Below are 16,731 nucleotides of genomic sequence, written 5' to 3' on the forward strand. Positions count from 1 at the left end.
ATTCGTTGGAGGAAATCTAGTCAGTTGGTGTTCTAAAAAGCAGCATGTAGTAGCTAGATCATCAACAGAATCTGAGTATAGATTTATGGTGTTAGCAACATCTGAGATTATGTGGCTACAGTCCTTACTCAGTGAGTTGCACCTAACACCTTCTCAGTGCCCCATACTTTGGTGTGACAACTTAGGTGCAAGCTCTCTAGCCTCCAATCCAGTGGTCCATGCCCGCACGAAACACATCGAAATCAATCTTCACTTCGTTCGTGACTAGATCCTTGCCAAAGCTCTGGAAGTTCGTTATGCTCCTTTTGAATTTAAGATTGCTGATTTGCTCACGAAGCCTCTTCACATCTCTCACACAACTTGTTCTCCAAGCTGAAACTTGTTGTTCCACCGTGTCACTTGAGGGGGGATGTTAGTGAAGACCAAGTCAACTCAGTCAATGATTATTTAGAAGAGTTAGTTTTAGTTACTTGATTAACAGACTATTGTAACAGCTTTCTTAAACAGCTGACTTATCTTTCTTTAATTGTTCTTGTTATCCCCGTTTCCTTCCAGGCGCCCGGGTCCGCGCTTCAAGCCCACGGGCTAGCCAAATGAGTTTGGGCCCAGCCCAGACCCGTTTGGCAAGAAGTATAATAGATATCGACGACCCGATTCTGGGTGAGGCCTGAAAGGCGTCTGGGGAGTATTGTCTGGGACGGTCATCCGGGAGATGGTATGTTTGGCTTTCGGATAACAGTCGGGATCGACGTGGATTGATCCCGAAGCCTGGTAAACGGTCTGGGCTCCTGGTAAATGGTCCGGGCCCATGGTAAATGGTACAGGACCTCGACGAACGGAGAGGCACATGGGTAAATGAACCCGGGTCGGTTCTCCAAGGTTGGTAGGATAAAGCATCTGTGACCCTGACTTCATCACAGGAAGCGTGGGAGTTGTCCCCACGTTTCACCTACAGAAAAGGCCACCTCGGGATTATATGCCGTTGGTTCAGACCTGCGCCGCCACTAATCTGACCGATCTTGTCCCCTGAATCTGCCTCGGAACTCGAAATTCCCAGACCAAAGCTCCAATTTGTCGCATGATAGATATGGTTTGGGTTGGCCCAGTGGGCTCAGATTAATATTTTTCTTTTATGTTTTAATCCTTCGTATTGGGATTTCGATAGAAAAGCCAACAATATTTATACCTTTATTGAGCCCGGGTCAGCCTGGCCCAAGCCCAGTGCACCTGTGAACCTATAAATACATGTAACAGAGCACTAGAGAAGGGATCTCTTTTTTGCGTGTATATAGTTACTCTGCTGAAACTTGCAGAAAACTCCATTGTAAAAAGCTCTCTAAGCTCTAATACAACTGACTCATGGACTAAGGCTCATTAACGCCCCAACCACGTAAAAATCTGGCTTACAACTGCTAAACCCTTTCTCCTTAATCTCTCTTATCTTTTACTATTGCAGTTTCCAAAAAACTCAGTAAACATTTTGGTGCTTTCATTGAGAGCCTGAGAAAGCTAGTGTTGACATCAAACCTCTACAACAATGGTGAACACAAGACACACCACTTTCGACCCTACTAACCCAAAACAGGGCAATGGAAAGCCACTGCCTGCCCAACCTCTTCCTCAAAGTCCACCCGAGGACACATCCCATCAGATGTCCCAGCCTGACGAGTCGCAGAACTACGAAGGTGGAGTACAGGAGGACTACTACGAGGAAGAGGAAGAGAGTGAAGGAAAATACCACTACGAAGCTGAGGATCCCGAGATCCCAGAAAGAGTGGACCCCAACCAGGAGGATCCGGAGGTGACTAAACTGAGGCAGCAGGTCCTGGACCAAGGAGCCAGGATTGTTGAGCAGGTAGAGGCTTCTCGGCGGATGCAAGAGTCCCTCCAAGCCTTGCAGGCTTTCATAGCCGCCCAGGGTCCAGCGACCAATCCCCCGGCTGGCCTGCCTCTTGGAGCACAACCGCCCGCTCCGCAGGCCAGAACCGGCGCCCCTGAGGACGCGGTGCCGACCCCTCCTCCGGGACAGGCTATTAAGCATGGCCTAGAAAACCCGGACTGAGAGAAAAAGAGAGTCGGGGCAAACACCCAGAGGAAAAACCCTCCCGTCCAGAGAGCCGGGACCCGTCCTCGACTGCTCCCTAGGAAAGAGAAGGTGAGCCCCAACCTAGGACAAGACCACCCGACCAATCCGCAAGGGACGCGGCCACAGGGTACTAGGCGCCGGTATGCCTCAGGGCAAGCTGGACGAGAGAGGTCGTTACTGTTATATTATTTTATAATATAATGCAATATTATATTATATTATAATATAATGCTTTAGATTAAATAAATGTGACAAAGAGTGTCACATATTGTAACATGTAATAGAGAGTTACAATATTTAGATATATGAGATATATCCAAATAATGTAACATATTTGGTGTTACAAATTTGATACTTCCAAATATTACCCTTTATTGTGTAAATTTGTTGTTACACAATATTGAGATGAATTTCATAAAGCCATTTGTGATATGGCTGTTAGAGATATGATTTTAACCCCAATAATGTGTTTTGGGAGTTACAAAATCATTTGGGAGGGTTTGGAACCATTTGGAAAAACAACACATTTTTAAGTGCTGAAATTGGTCGGTGGCCGCGGCCACTGAATGTTGGTGGCCGCGGCCTGTGGGACAGAGACCAGTGGCTGCGGCCACTAATGTCTCTGGCCGCGGCCATAGGCCAAAAACTGACCAATTTTTCGGTTTTTTCAATCTTTGTTGAACGACTCAAAAAACCCAAATAACTCCCAAATCTCCATTTTAATTCAATATTAATCCAATTAAACATTGGTAACAGCCATGGAGGTTGGTGGAATTTGAAATTCAAAGGGTGTCTCTAAACTCTATAAATAGGAGCCTATAGCTCACTTGTAAGACATATGATTTTCTATCCATTAGAGCACTTGGCTAGAAACACCTTGAGGCTTGATAATTCCAGAAAGCATTTCCTATAATCTGTGAGAGATCCCTTAGTGCTTGAGTTAGGGGGAAATAAGATTTTGGAGAAAGGTTTCAAACCTTGTTCAAGTTGGTGATCCCCAATACACTTCACTTTGGTAGTGTGAGTGAGAGTTGCTTCTATTTAGTTTGTTTGTTCTTTCTTTTGACTCTATTTCTCTTCATCTTCATATTCTTCTCTTTTGTTTATTTGTATTTCTTGTTTTGAGTTGTAATCTTCGTTTCTTTATTTCAAACACTTTTACTTTACTTGTAATATTTTGCTTTGAGTTGTATTTTCACTATTCTATTCTTCTTCTCTTCTTCTTGTTCTTTAGTTTATTTGTGTTTTCAGTTATAGAGTTGTAACTCTTTTTAATCAATCACTATTTATTTATAGTATATTGCATAGAGTTGTAATTTCCATTGAGACAAATACATATTTGCACTAACATTCAAAAGCTTATTCCTTTTTTGTTTCAATGGAAGGGGAGACAATCAAGATCATGAACCAAGACCTAGTGAGGTTAGATAGGTTTGATGGATCCAATTTCACTAGGTGGCAAGACAAGGTGAAATTCCTTTTGACAACACTCAAGATAGCCTACATCCTTGAGTTATCCTTGGCACCTCTAGCCTAGCCATCCTTCAAAGACACTCCCAAGGAGGTGGAGAAAAGAAGGAAGAGAGAAGAGGACAACCTTCTTTGTAAGGGACGGGTCCCCCCTCTCGGACGATATGCAGCGTAGCAAGGTGGCTACCCTAGAGGAGTTCATAAGGAGAGCCCAAGGATTCATCAACTGGGAAGAGGTCCAAATTCAGGTGTTCGGATGGCAGCCGGCACCTCAGCCCAATGGCCAAACGTTTCCGGGATACGGGGTGTTGTTTCTGACAAAGCAATACCTCGCTCCATCGCTTGCCCTAGGATCAGCGGCCGCGCCCGCGATGACCTTCACCATGCCCACGGTGTACGGTCCTGCCTCTTCAGGATATGCCCCGGTCCAGTTCGCCCCTTTTTCTGGATATGGAGCCGCACCGGTTGGGTACAACGCTTCCCCCGTCGGAGCCCAACCGTCCCAAGCAGGGGGAACTGAGGCAAGTGTAAACCCCTCCCGGGGGAAGAGATACGGCAAGGGCCAAAACTGGTCTAAGCCGACTAAGAAAGGAAAGAGGGGCTACGGGCCCCAGTATTCGGAGTACACCAACTTGGTGGACACCAGGGAGAACATCTTCCTGGCCACGGAAAAGGTGGTTCCTTACCGGAAGCCTACCCCCAAGTTTAAAGGAGGAAGGAATCCGAGAGATACCAGCAAACAGTGCGTTTACCAAAAGGATGTGGGTCACACGACTGAAGAGTGCCGACAGCTCAAAGATGAGATCGAGAATTTGATCAAGTTGGGGCATCTCGACCAGTGGGTTAGGATGTCCGTGGGAGTTCCGGGCCTGTTAGCAGTCCCCGGACAATCCACGGTCACGAGTGCTCCTGGAGCATATCCCCCTCAGGGAGGATATGCAAAGGGTCTGGCAGCATAGGCCCCTTAGAGGGTCCCCTCTGTGCAAGCACCCAGACCAGGAATGCCTTATCTGTCCGGGACAGCACCCCGCCCCCCCCCCCCCCCCCCCGAGTGGATGGCCATGTGGCCACCATATCGGGCGGGCCTCATCTAGGAGGGCCACCCAAGAATGATAAAAAATGCTACATTAGCGAGCTCGACCATGATCAGGAGGTGTGTACTCTAGTCCAGGCCCCGACTCAGTGCCCGAGGCTGATGAACCTCCCTATCACCTTCACGGAAGACGACGCCCATAACGTTCACTTCTCGCATCACGACCCTCTGGTCATAGACTCCCAGATCGCCAATAAACTGGTGTCCCGGGTGCTGGTGGATGACGGAAGCTCCGTCAATATTCTGTTCAAGCCCGCCTTTGCCACGATTGGCTTGACTGAAGCGGATCTGGCGTCATGCCCAACCCAGATCTACGGCTTCAACGGGGACGCGACACTCCCCATGGGAAAAATCCAGTTTCCCATGATGTTGGGGAGCGAGCTGCAACGCTCATTCAAGTTCTGCACGTTCGTAGTAGTGGACTACCCCACTGCTTACAATGTCATTTTCGGTCGGCCCGCATTGGTCGAGTTCGGGGCTATCACCTCCATCCGTCATCTTTGCATGAAGTTCCCTTGCGATAACGGAGGGGTAAGAACAGTCCGGGGAGATAAGAAGAGCGCCCGAAAATGTTACCACGTGTCCGGCCGACCAATCTACATGGTCCGAGAGGAACCCTTTGAGGGAATTGTCGGCCCGGTTCTACCTCCTCCAGCTAGAAGAATTGTTCGGGAGGAGGACGAGCTAGACCTGAGGATAGGAGACGATCGCGTCCTGGAGCCCATGGACGAGATTGAGGAGGTGTGCATTAGTGACACCGACTCGACCAGGGTAATCCAAGTCGGGAAAAATCTGCCAGCAGAGGTCCGGGCCACCATCGTCGCCCAGGTAAAGGAGAACCAGGATATCCTAGCCTGGTCTCATTCGGATATGACGGGGATCGACCATAACATCATCTGCCATGCCTTGAACATCGACAAAGATGCGACCCCGGTCCGGTAAAAACGAAGGCCCTTGGGAACGGAGAGGGCCGAGGCCCTCAAGCTGGAGGTCGAAAAGCTGTCATCGATCAACTTCATCCGCTAAGCTATATACCCCGTATGGCTAGCCAACCCAGTTCTGGTACCAAAGCTGACGGGACCTGGAGGACATGCATCAATTTCATGGATCTCAACAAGGCTTGCCCTAAAGATTGTTTCCCGCTTCCCCGGATCGATCAGATGGTGGATGCGACGTCCGGGTACTAGATCTTGAGTTTCATGGATGCTTACTCCGGCTACAATCAGATCTCTATGCATGTAGCAGACCAGGAGCATACCAGTTTCCAAACCGACAAAGGGTATACTACTACATCGTCATGCCTTTCGGGCTCAAAAACGCCGGAGCCACCTATCAGAGGCTCGTCAACCGAATGTTTCAGGTCCAGCTGGGACGGAACATGGAAGTCTACATTGACGACATGCTGGTCAAATCCAGAACCTCCGGGAAACATTCTGACGACCTGGCCGAAGCCTTCGCGGTCATCCGAAAGTATGGGATGAAACTGAATCCCAAAAAATGCACTTTCAGTGTGGCTTTTGGGAGTTCCTGGGTTTCATAGTGAGTTTCTGAGGAATAGAAGCCAATCCGGACAAGATCAAGGTACTGGTTGAAATGCCCTCTCTCCGGAAGCATAAAGACGTCCAGAGTCTAATTGGGCGGGTAGCCGCCTTAAGCCGTTTCGTCTCAAAGGCCACGGGCAAGTGCATGCCATTCTTCAATGTTCTTCGGGGAAGCCAACGTTTCGAATGGTCAGTCGAGTGTGAAGAAGCTTTTCAAAAGTTGAAAGAGCACCTAGCCCAAGCACCGATATTGGCAAAACCGGTGGACGGGGAGCCTTTATACCTCTATTTGGCCGTGACCGAACACGCGATCAGCACCGCACTAGTGCGGGAGGACTAGAAAACCCAACTCCCGGTGTACTACGTGAGCAAGAGATTATTGGGGGTGGAGTCAAGGTATCCGTTGATTGAAAAGTTGACATTTTGTCTGCTGGTGGCGTCCCGGAAACTCCGACCTTACTTCCAGGCCCACGCCATAAAAGTTCTGACCAACCACCCCTTGCGGCAAGTGTTGCAAAAACCCGAGTCATCAGGAAGACTCTTGAAGTGGGCTATGGAACTGAGTCAATTTGATATAGCTTATGTTCCTAGAGTCTCAGTCAAGGGGCAAGCCCTAGTTGACTTCATCGTGGAATGCTCCAGGATCACCGAAGGGGACGATCCCGTAGAGCCCACGGCACCCGTGTGGAAGGTGATCGTGGATGGAGTCTCGAATGAAAATGGAGCAAGGGTCAGAATCATCCTAGTGTCACCGCAAGGGCACCAGTTGCAAAATGCCCTGCGCTTCCACTTCAAGGCATCGAACAACGAGGCTAAGCACGAGGCCATGCTGGCCGGGTTGTATCTAGCCCGGGAAGTGGGGGCTGCGAACCTGGAGATCTATAGCGATTCCCAACTGGTTGTCAAGAATCGATGCCAAGGCGGAGCTGTCTGGAATGGTCCTCATCAACCATCTACCCATCCCAAGCATTCAAGTCTCTGCGATCAACACCATTGACCACTCCACATCCTGGATGGGACCCCTTATCCACTATCTGACAACCGGCGGGTTGCCTGTGGACAGGGCCGCAGCCAGGAAGCATCAGTACCAGGTCCATAGATACGTCATGATGGACGGAAAGCTTTACTGCAGAGGGTTATCCATGCCATACCTCAGATGCGTATCTGGGAACGAACTGAGCACAATCATACATGAAGTGCACGGAGGCTTCTTCGGAGACCATACAGCCGGACTCAGTCTGTCCAAAAAGATCTTGTGCCAAGGATATTTCTAGCCAACCATGAAGAAAGACTGTATTGATTACATCTGCAAGTGCGAGCAGTGCCAAAGGTACGCGAAGGTCCCGCGAGCCCCTCCAACAGAAATAACTCTGATGACAAGCCCCTGGCCTTTTGCGGTGTGGGGAATCGATCTATTAGATTTCTCCCAATCGGGAAGGGAGGGGTGAAGTACGCCATCATGGCCGTCGACTACTATACCAAGTGGGCTGAAGCAAAACCCTACAATCACCTCGAAGAAGGCCCTGGATTTCTTCATCAACAACATTGTGTGTCGATACGGGCTCCCCTACAAGATTGTATCCGACAACGGAAAGTAGTTCGACAGCATCCACTTCACGGATTTCTGTGAAAGAAAAGGTATCGTCAAAAGCTTCTCCGCAGTCACCAGGCCTCAAGCGAAAGGGCAAGCAGAGGCCGTCAACAAAATCTTGGAAGGAACATTAAAGAAAAAGCTCCAAGCCTGCAAGAGCAAGTGGCCTGAAGAGTTGCCCCGTGTGTTAAGGGCTTGCCGGATCAACGAAAGGACGTCTACTAGGCACACTCCTTACTCCATGGTGTACGAGTGCGAAGCCATCATCCCCCTTGAAACGGCCATCCCATCCCACAGAAGGGACACGTACGATCCCGCCCAGAACCACGCCTTACTCCAGGAATCCCTGGATCTCATCGAGCAGATCCGGGAAGAGTCACTAGTTCAGCTAAAGATGTACCAAGGCAAGATCGCTCGACATTTTAACTTGAAAGTAAAAAGCCGGAGGTTCAAAACTGGCAATCTAGTCCTGCGAAGAGTCTTCCCTGTAACCCAAGATCTGGGAGTAGGGGTTCTGGGCCCAAATTGGGAAGGGCCGTACGAAATCCAGCACAAAGTGTGCCCTGGAACATATTGTTTAAAATGGCTCGATGGCCTTGGAAGTCTCAAGAGCCTGGAACGCGGAGCATCTCCGTAAGTACTATCAGTAGTCAGGAGAGCATGTTCCAGTTTTCTATTTTCGTTGTAAATAATGTATGCCTCAGGGCGATTCCTTGAATAATAAAAATGGTGTGTATAAAACTTCATAAAGAAATATTATCAGACAATTAAAATTCCAATCTGCTTCCCTAATCAAGTGACCCAAGACCAGTCTTTGCTCACTTGGGGGGTATCTCCGGTATGAACAAATACCACGTGGGGCACAAGGCTCAGGCCTAGTCCCGACCCAGACCAACAAGGTCTGGGGGGGTACAAACCCCGTTGGACACAAGGCTCAGGCCTGGTCCCGCCTTGGACAAACGTTGTCCGGGGGTATGATAAAAAAGACCAAGGCTCAGGCCTGGTCCCGCCTCGGACAAACATTGTCCGAGGGTATGATAAAAAGGACCAAGGCTCAGGCATGGTCCCGCCCCGGACAAAACGTTGTCTGGGGATATAATAAAAAGGACCAAGGCTCAGGCCTGGTCCCGCCCCGGACAACGTTGTTCGGTGATATAGTAAAAAGGACCAAGGCTTAGGCCTGGTCCCACCCCGGACAAACGTTGTCCAGGGATATAATAAAAAGGACTAAGGCTCAGGCTTGGTCCTACCTCGGACAAATGTTGTCCGGGGATATAATAAAAAGGATCAAGGCTCAGGCCTGGTCCTACCCCGGAAAAACGTTGTTCGGAGATATAATAAAAAGGACCAAGGCTCACCAGGTCGGCATTCCGATGGGATATTAGAGCATCTTGGAACAAAGAAAAGTTAGAAGAGTCCTTACTAAGCAAAGAAAATGAGAAAGAGAATATGCAAAGCAAACTTACAACGGTGGCTTAGTGGCAAAGAGCTTGGGAAATGAACAGCATGTCCTGGTTGGCAATGGTGGCATATCGCTTCAGTTGAAGATTGGACATGGTGTTCCCCACTTGATCCAGCAGATCCACCGCGAACGGGGTCGTGTCCTGCCCCAGCTTGAGGCGGAAACCTATCTCGGCAACCAGCCGATCCACGATTGGCTGAGGGGCACTGAAGTCTGCCGGGCGATCAGCAAATTCAACCTGACGACGAATCTTCAGGGCCTTGTAAACCTCCTCCCTCCTTTTCCAGCCACTCTCCCAGGTCTGGGATATGAGTTTAGACTGCTCGTCCCGCAAGACGGCCTCCCCCTCCTCAGGTAAAGCCGGGTGGACGGGAATAGTCGGTGCTGCCGGAAGGTCTTTAGCGACAAGGTGACTCTCCCCAAATGACTCCCTAGCCAAACTAGCCTGCCTCGTCCGGGCCCTCTTGTTTCTTGGTTCTGCCTCCTCCGCGCCCAAGTCCGCGGTTATTTTCCTGGAGCTCTGGCTTGCCTCTGGTTCCAGCTCCAGGTTAATCACCAGGGGGTGAGCGGGAAGGACGGGGACAGTGGCCGGGTCAACGACCGTGATCGGAACCGCTGCTAGGCGGCCTTGCTGGGTTGAAGGGCCCTAGAGTCTCCTTGCTAGGTTGAAGCTCTAGCCCTGGCGTCTCCTTAGACACTTTCTTTGCGACCTTCCTGGTCGCGGCCCTCGCCTTGGCAGCCTGGGTCTCGAGAAGCTGCTTTATCTTGTCCATAGGGTCATACATATCAGAGTGTTCTGAAATAAACACAAATAAAAGAGTTAGTACAATAAACAAGCAAACAAGGAAGTCAAGACTAAGAGTGACCCGGGACGAACCCTTATTTAGGCCCCGGGCCTGACTCAATTCATCTGACGCGAAAGAATAGACTTGGTCCCCCATGTCATCTCGGTGTAGAAAGTTCCCGTATTGGAGAAACCCAGACAAGTACATGAGGACTTCTGAGCCTACGGGAATAGGAGACGAAGGTCTCATTTCCCCGTCAGCCCCGAACACTGGGCCTCGGTGTGCTAGCCTATCCCTAGCTAAGTCCCCAAGTTGGGGAGCATACGTCAAAATCATAGGTGAGTTACCTCGCCCTGATATGCTAGCCTTGGGGGTCCCCGTATTCGGTTGTCCCTCGTCGAAGAGGGCTTCCATCTCCTCAGAGGTGGCTGCCTCCCTCGGCTGAGCTTGGTCCCTCTTTTGCTTGGCTGCATCCGCCAACACCACAGCCTCTATGGCCCTGATGTGTTCCAAGGCCAGCTCCTCCCTCAACGCGGGGTATTTCTTGCATTGTATCCCCCGGAGGCTCGAGGCATGGATCGTTTGGTGGGCCGCGAGCATTCCGATCACTTAGAGGTTGTCAGTGTTGACATAGACCCCCACGTCCAGATCCTCCGCGCTTAGCTCGGAGTAAAGCTTCTTCTGATCCAAGATGAATTGGGTGAGGGGAGTTTGGGCAAAGGGTCCTGCCACCCGAGATGATGTGGTAAGAATAAAAGAAAAAGAGGAAGAAAAGAGGACAAAGACAAGAAGAAGGGACGAGAAACCACTTACCCAATCGCTGGAAGTCCAGCATCAGTGTGGGGTTCTTCTCTATGAGGAACCTGGACATCATGAACCAGTAGTGTTGGACGTCTGAGGGATGCTTCCAGGCGCTGGTAGGAGCAGGGTAGTTGCCCCGCGGTTTAAGCCTGTAGAAGCCGTCCAGGGTCTTGTCCTTGACATTGACCTGCGGCTCCATCTTGTAGAAGTACAAGATTTCTACGGGGGTCAGCTCTGGGATCTCCCTCGTGAAGCAAAAGACGTGCCATCCTGCAAGCAATCTGTATGCTTGGGGCAGAAGCTGGAAGGGCACGATCCCAATGAACATCAGGAACCGCACAAAGTAATCGTGAAGCGTGGGTGTAGCCCCCGCACTGATGTGGCTTACGCTCCAGGCCCCGAACCCGTTCATGAAGGTGTGGGCCCTCTCCTCTTTCTTGGCCAGGCGGTTATGGAACAGTCCGAGAGTCGACTCCACGCCCAAGTGCTTCTCTAGGGCGTACATCATCCGATAGTTCCGGAACAAGTTTGGCACCACGTCCATCTCCCACCTGTTGCCTTTGGTAGTCTTGGCTCCGAGAAGAGTGAAAGGGGCTTGTTAAATTCCTCCTCTGAATGAAGGGTGACGCTCGATGTCATGGCTGGTGATCTGGGAGCAAAATAGAGAAGCAAACCAAGCAGTCAGTACCAAAACCCAAGAAGGCTGGTTAAGGTACGGGGGCTTTCCTATGAATTTCTTGGAAGAGTCCCCTCCGGATCAGGTCCGGGATCACCAGGGATCTGCAAGATCCTAATCGGGAATAAACAATAGGCTACACTCCTAAAACGGCCCATCGACGCTTGTCAGGGAATCACCCGGTCCCGAAAAGGGCCTAGAGCGGCCCAGACCAGGAAAGGGCCCAGAGCGGCCCGGACCAGGCTGTTTTTCCCTAACACTAATTCTAAACGCAGGCAAGGTCTAGCAGCCTAAGCAGATAAGCAAAATGACAGGAAATCTACGTTTGTATACATATAATAGTGCAAAGGCGAAAGGCAGGGAAACTTACTGTAAGTTGCTGGTCGTGAAAAATGGTGGTTGTCCGGTGGCAAGGACGGCAGAATCTCAGTCTTGAACTAGTGGAGACGATTCAGTAGCTCGTCAAAAGGGCAGGATGGTGGCGTTTGCTCGAGCAAGGGTGCAGACATTAGAATCATTGGAAAAAGGCGACAGCACAGGCGGAGTAGACGGTGGAAGATATCATCGGCAAGCTCGGTCATAAACAAATCCTTCGAGTTCTTTGACTGGCTCGAGAGTGTAAAGGTTTCAAATGAAAGCCTGGGGGTATTTATAAGAGCCCAGGAGTTGATTTTTGATCTAACGGTTAGGATCGGTCACCCCATCGGACGACCCAGGATCATGCAGGGGCATTAATGGATCCACTCGAGTGCTGGATCACGATACCCTCGAGGCGCGATCCGCGCCACTCCAATTCGACGTCCCTGAGAGAGGGGCCTTTCAAAGGTCGCCCCATCCTACGGTCCTCCTTGTTGCAGAAGTAATAATGGAAAGCGCCCGTGCGGATGGGACGCTTCGTGATCCGAGCTGACATAGTAGCCCAGCCTAGCGACCCTTGAGGTGGTTGTTGACCTTTCAGGATCAAGTGCCATCGATGCAACAGTTGCTAGGAGACACGTGTACCCATTGTCATGAACCGGGGCAGTGGTAAACGAACCCGGGCATTGGTAAATGGTCTGGGCTCCACAGTCATCCGGCACGCGGTGCCCCTTGCCGCGGACCAGTTGCTCTGAGAAGGAACCAGGAAGAAGGCTGAGAGGATCTGGGACTAAGGCAAGCCTCCACCACGCAAGCCTGGATGAAGGCTTGGGGAGTAAATGTTATCCCTGTTTCCTGCCAGGCGCCCGGGTCCACACTTCAGGCCCACGGGCTGGCCAAATGAGTTGGGCCCAGCCCAGGCCCGTTTGGCAAGAAGTATATTAGATATCGACGGCCCGATTCTGGATGAGCCCCGAAAGGCGTCCGGGGAGTATTGTTCGGGACGGTCATCTGGGAGATGGTATGTTTGGCTTCCGGATAACAGTCGGGATCAACGTGGATGATCCAGAAGCCTAGTAAATGGTCCGGGCTCCTGGTAAATGGTCCGGGCCCTTGGAAAATGGTACGGGACCTCGACGAACGGAGAGGGACATGGGTAACCGAACCCGGGTTGGTTCTCCAAGGTTGGCAGGATAAAGCATCTGTGACCCTGACTTCGTCACAGGAAGCGTGGGAGTTGTCCCCACGTTTCACCTGCAGAAAAGGCCACCTCAGGATTGTACGCCGTTGGTTCAGACCTGCGCCACCACTGATATGACTGATTTTGTCCCCTGAATCTGCCTCGTAACTCGAAATGCCCAGACAAAGCTCTAATTTGTCGCATGATAGATATGGTTTGGGTTGGCCCAGTGGGCTCAGATTAATATTTTTCTTTTATATTTTAATCCTTTGTATTGGGCTTCCGATAGAGGAGCCATTAGTATTTATACCTTTATTGGGCCCAAGTCAGCCCGGCCAAAGCCCAGTGCACATGTGAACCTATAAATACATGTAACAGAGCACTAGAGAAAGGATCTCTTTTTTGCGTGTATACAGTTACTCTGCTGAAACTTGCAGAAAACTCTATTGTAAAAAGCTCTCTAAGCTCTAATACAACTGACTCGTGGACTAAGGCTCATTAACGCCCCAACCACGTAAAAATCTAGCTTACAACTTCTAAACCCTTTCTCCTTAATCTCTCTTATCTTTTACTATTGTAGTTTCCGAAAAACTCGGTAAACAGTTCTGTTAGTGTTTCTTGTATTATGTACACTATATAAACTTATCCTCTCGTATTATTGGGGTGTGGTTTTCATTTTTCAATACAACACATTCATTTTCACACATTTCTATTGTTCATTTCCATTTCCATTTTTCATTCTCTTTCTTGATCACTTTGGTTACAACACTATTTTAACAAACATGAATTGATGTCATTAAGGATCAAAGGCATGTTTATGAATGTTTTCACGCACCTTCTCCAGTATGAAATGTATTGCTTGACATTATCACAAATCTTAGGAGTTGCTGTCACAAAAAGCTGGCGTAAAACAACATTCTTCTTATCAACAGTTTCAATCCCATTTCTCTTGGCTCCATAAAGTCCTTCCATTTTCAGGCGATGCATATATTCTTTTTGGAACAACTTCATGGATAAAACAATAGTTTTCCCAGTACCTGACCTTCCCAATACAAATGTACTTGTAGGGAAAAGGATGATCTCTCTTTCTTGGTCTGGTACTTCAAAAGGGAGATCCAGTTCTCTACCATCTCGATCAGATAGCATGTGATTCACTACACAATTTGATAGGGAGTAGAATTTCATTGGCATCATATGGAGATCCTCAAACCAACCAATGTTCGAAGAGAGTGGCCAACTCTTTGGGATTTCCAATTTTCTAGGGACAAAATCCAGAAAAATCAAACCAAATCAAAGAATAGAAAAAGATTACTACTTAAACACAAACTAAAGGAGTTAACATACCCTTCCAAGCACCTTTCATTGCAATTGTTGATGAATTCTTCTGTGTACTTGTCAAAAACAATATCAAGCTGGTTTTTTAACCTTGGAATTTCTTGATAAGGCAACAAATCCCAGATCTTCAAAACTTGTATATATTCTGAATGCTCTTTTTCTATGTCAACAGTGCTGACAACATAAAAACCTTCAACCTTATAACTCATAATTTGCAAAGAGTTTTCACAGACTGAGACGCTAGGCCCCCTTGGTCTCCAACCATCAGAAAGCTTAAGTAAAAGTTTAATAATTGGTTTCTTCGCTTCAAATACTTCAAGGTTTTTGAACGACTTTAGAAAGTTTTCATTGAAAAAAACCTACAACATTTGGAGATGTACAAAAGAAGCTCCTTTAGTATAGATGTAGAAGCCAAATAGAGTAAATACTATGTTAAACTATATTAACTCAAAAAGAGACAGAGTAGCAATAAATGCATGTGAAAACGTAGTACCTTCCACTTTGAATGCTTGAAAAGTATACCATCATTATGGATCATATCATCAAATTGACCGGACTCTTTCTTGACCTCTGTTATAGCCTTGGCCAAATCATCATCTCTGTCAGCATTAAAGAAGCATTTTCTATTTTTTGCATCAATGACAATAGGTGTCCAAACAATAAGACTCTTAACCAGAGTTCTTTCCTCACCCAAAATCCAGAGGCAGTGCCTGAAAACATGAACAGGGTCGATGGTTATTTGCTGTTATGAAGTTATAATCTTAATGAAAACCATTGAAGAATTTACTTCACATAGTTTGCCTATGTAGTGTTTGTCATACATACCTAGCCCTTGTTAGAGCAACATTAATTCTTTGTGGTTTGGATATGAAATCCAGTGAATGATGAGAACCACTGCAGCGTACAGTAGACATTATTATTATGTCCTCTTCCCCACCCTGAAAGCCATCAATTGTCTTCACCTTTACTTGAAAGCCATTATTTTCATTGTACCTAAACCTAAGTTGGGTTTGAATTTCAACCACTTGAGCAGCATATGGAGACACAATACCAACACTAAGCTCATATTTTGACTCAACCCAGGCTGAAAAACACACAAAGCAAAGAAAAATGAGTTATTCATTGTAATAAATTTCATGCTTCAAATAGCAAGTGAATATCAAATTCATTACATATTTTTCTTATCACCTTGAAACTTATATACCTTGGTACAATTTTTGTAGTATTCTCATGATAACAGCTACCTCAACCAAATTTTTTCGACTACGCCCATCATCATCCTTATGCTCTCTTCCACCAATTATATTTATAAAAGAATATGGACCAAACATTGGACCTGGAAGATAACTCCTTCCATAGCTTTTCATCTTAACAATAGCAGCATCAAGTATCTGGTTACGATAGAATAGAGAATTTGGGAAAGAGCTTATAGATGGATGCATCCTGTATTGCATACTGAGGAGGTGCCTTGGATGATTTTCTGAACTCAGCCTTTCAAACAAACTTCTTCCGAAGCTAGCTTCCTCTAAAACCTATAAAACAAACATACAAATAGTTAGTGGATTTGTGTAAATTAATAATAAAAGGAATAAATAAGTCTCTAGCGTAGATATATTTAGGGGAATTCTCCTAAGGGGTTTACTTTAAGCCCTACCGGTAGGGCTCCCAGTGTTATCGACCTGTGAACATTTTTCGGTGCGATTTTTTTATGAGCGTGTATATTGTAGCTATTTAGAGCATCTGCCAATTTTTAGAAAATTCCAAATAGTTTACAGTACCGAAAACTAAATTCAAACATTGCACGCGTGACTAATTTTTTTTATGCACGTGGAAAGTAACATGTTTGAACCTACTTTTCGGTAATGTAAACTATTCGGAATTTTCTGAAAATTTGCAGGATGCTCTAAACAACTACAACATACAAGGTCATAAAAAAAATCGCGCCGAAAACTGTTCACGGGTCGAGAACACTGAGAGCCCCCCTATTTTTTTGTAGCCGAAAATAATTATAAAAAAATGACTTTAAACCCTAATTATGCAAATGAATTAAATTTTCCAATTCTCAATACCATATTTATAATATTTGAAAAAAAAACAATTAAAACTACATATTTTTTTAGCTGAAATTAATGATAAAAAATATTTTTTATATAATTAATTATTTTAATCTTTCAATTTGAAGAGGTGCATTAACAATTCCCACTTCTCAAGAACATTAAGATGTGCAATTATTTTGTATTTTTAATCTTAAAAAAATTCAATATTAATTGTAAACCACAATTGGCATAGCCGAAATTAGGGTTTGTATATTAATAAATTTTACATATCTAATTATAATTTTCAAAATTAGGGTT

The 16,731-nt window shown here is 47.1% G+C and overlaps 1 pseudogene; it reads right to left on the reverse strand.

Annotated features, from left to right (window-relative positions):
• LOC133784690 (uncharacterized) overlaps positions 1 to 16,731 on the reverse strand; it is a 40,669-nt pseudogene that overhangs the window by 10,059 nt on the left and 13,879 nt on the right.

This window comes from Humulus lupulus, chromosome 6 (genome assembly GCF_963169125.1).
Source record: "Humulus lupulus chromosome 6, drHumLupu1.1, whole genome shotgun sequence".
Taxonomy (NCBI): domain Eukaryota; kingdom Viridiplantae; phylum Streptophyta; class Magnoliopsida; order Rosales; family Cannabaceae; genus Humulus; species Humulus lupulus.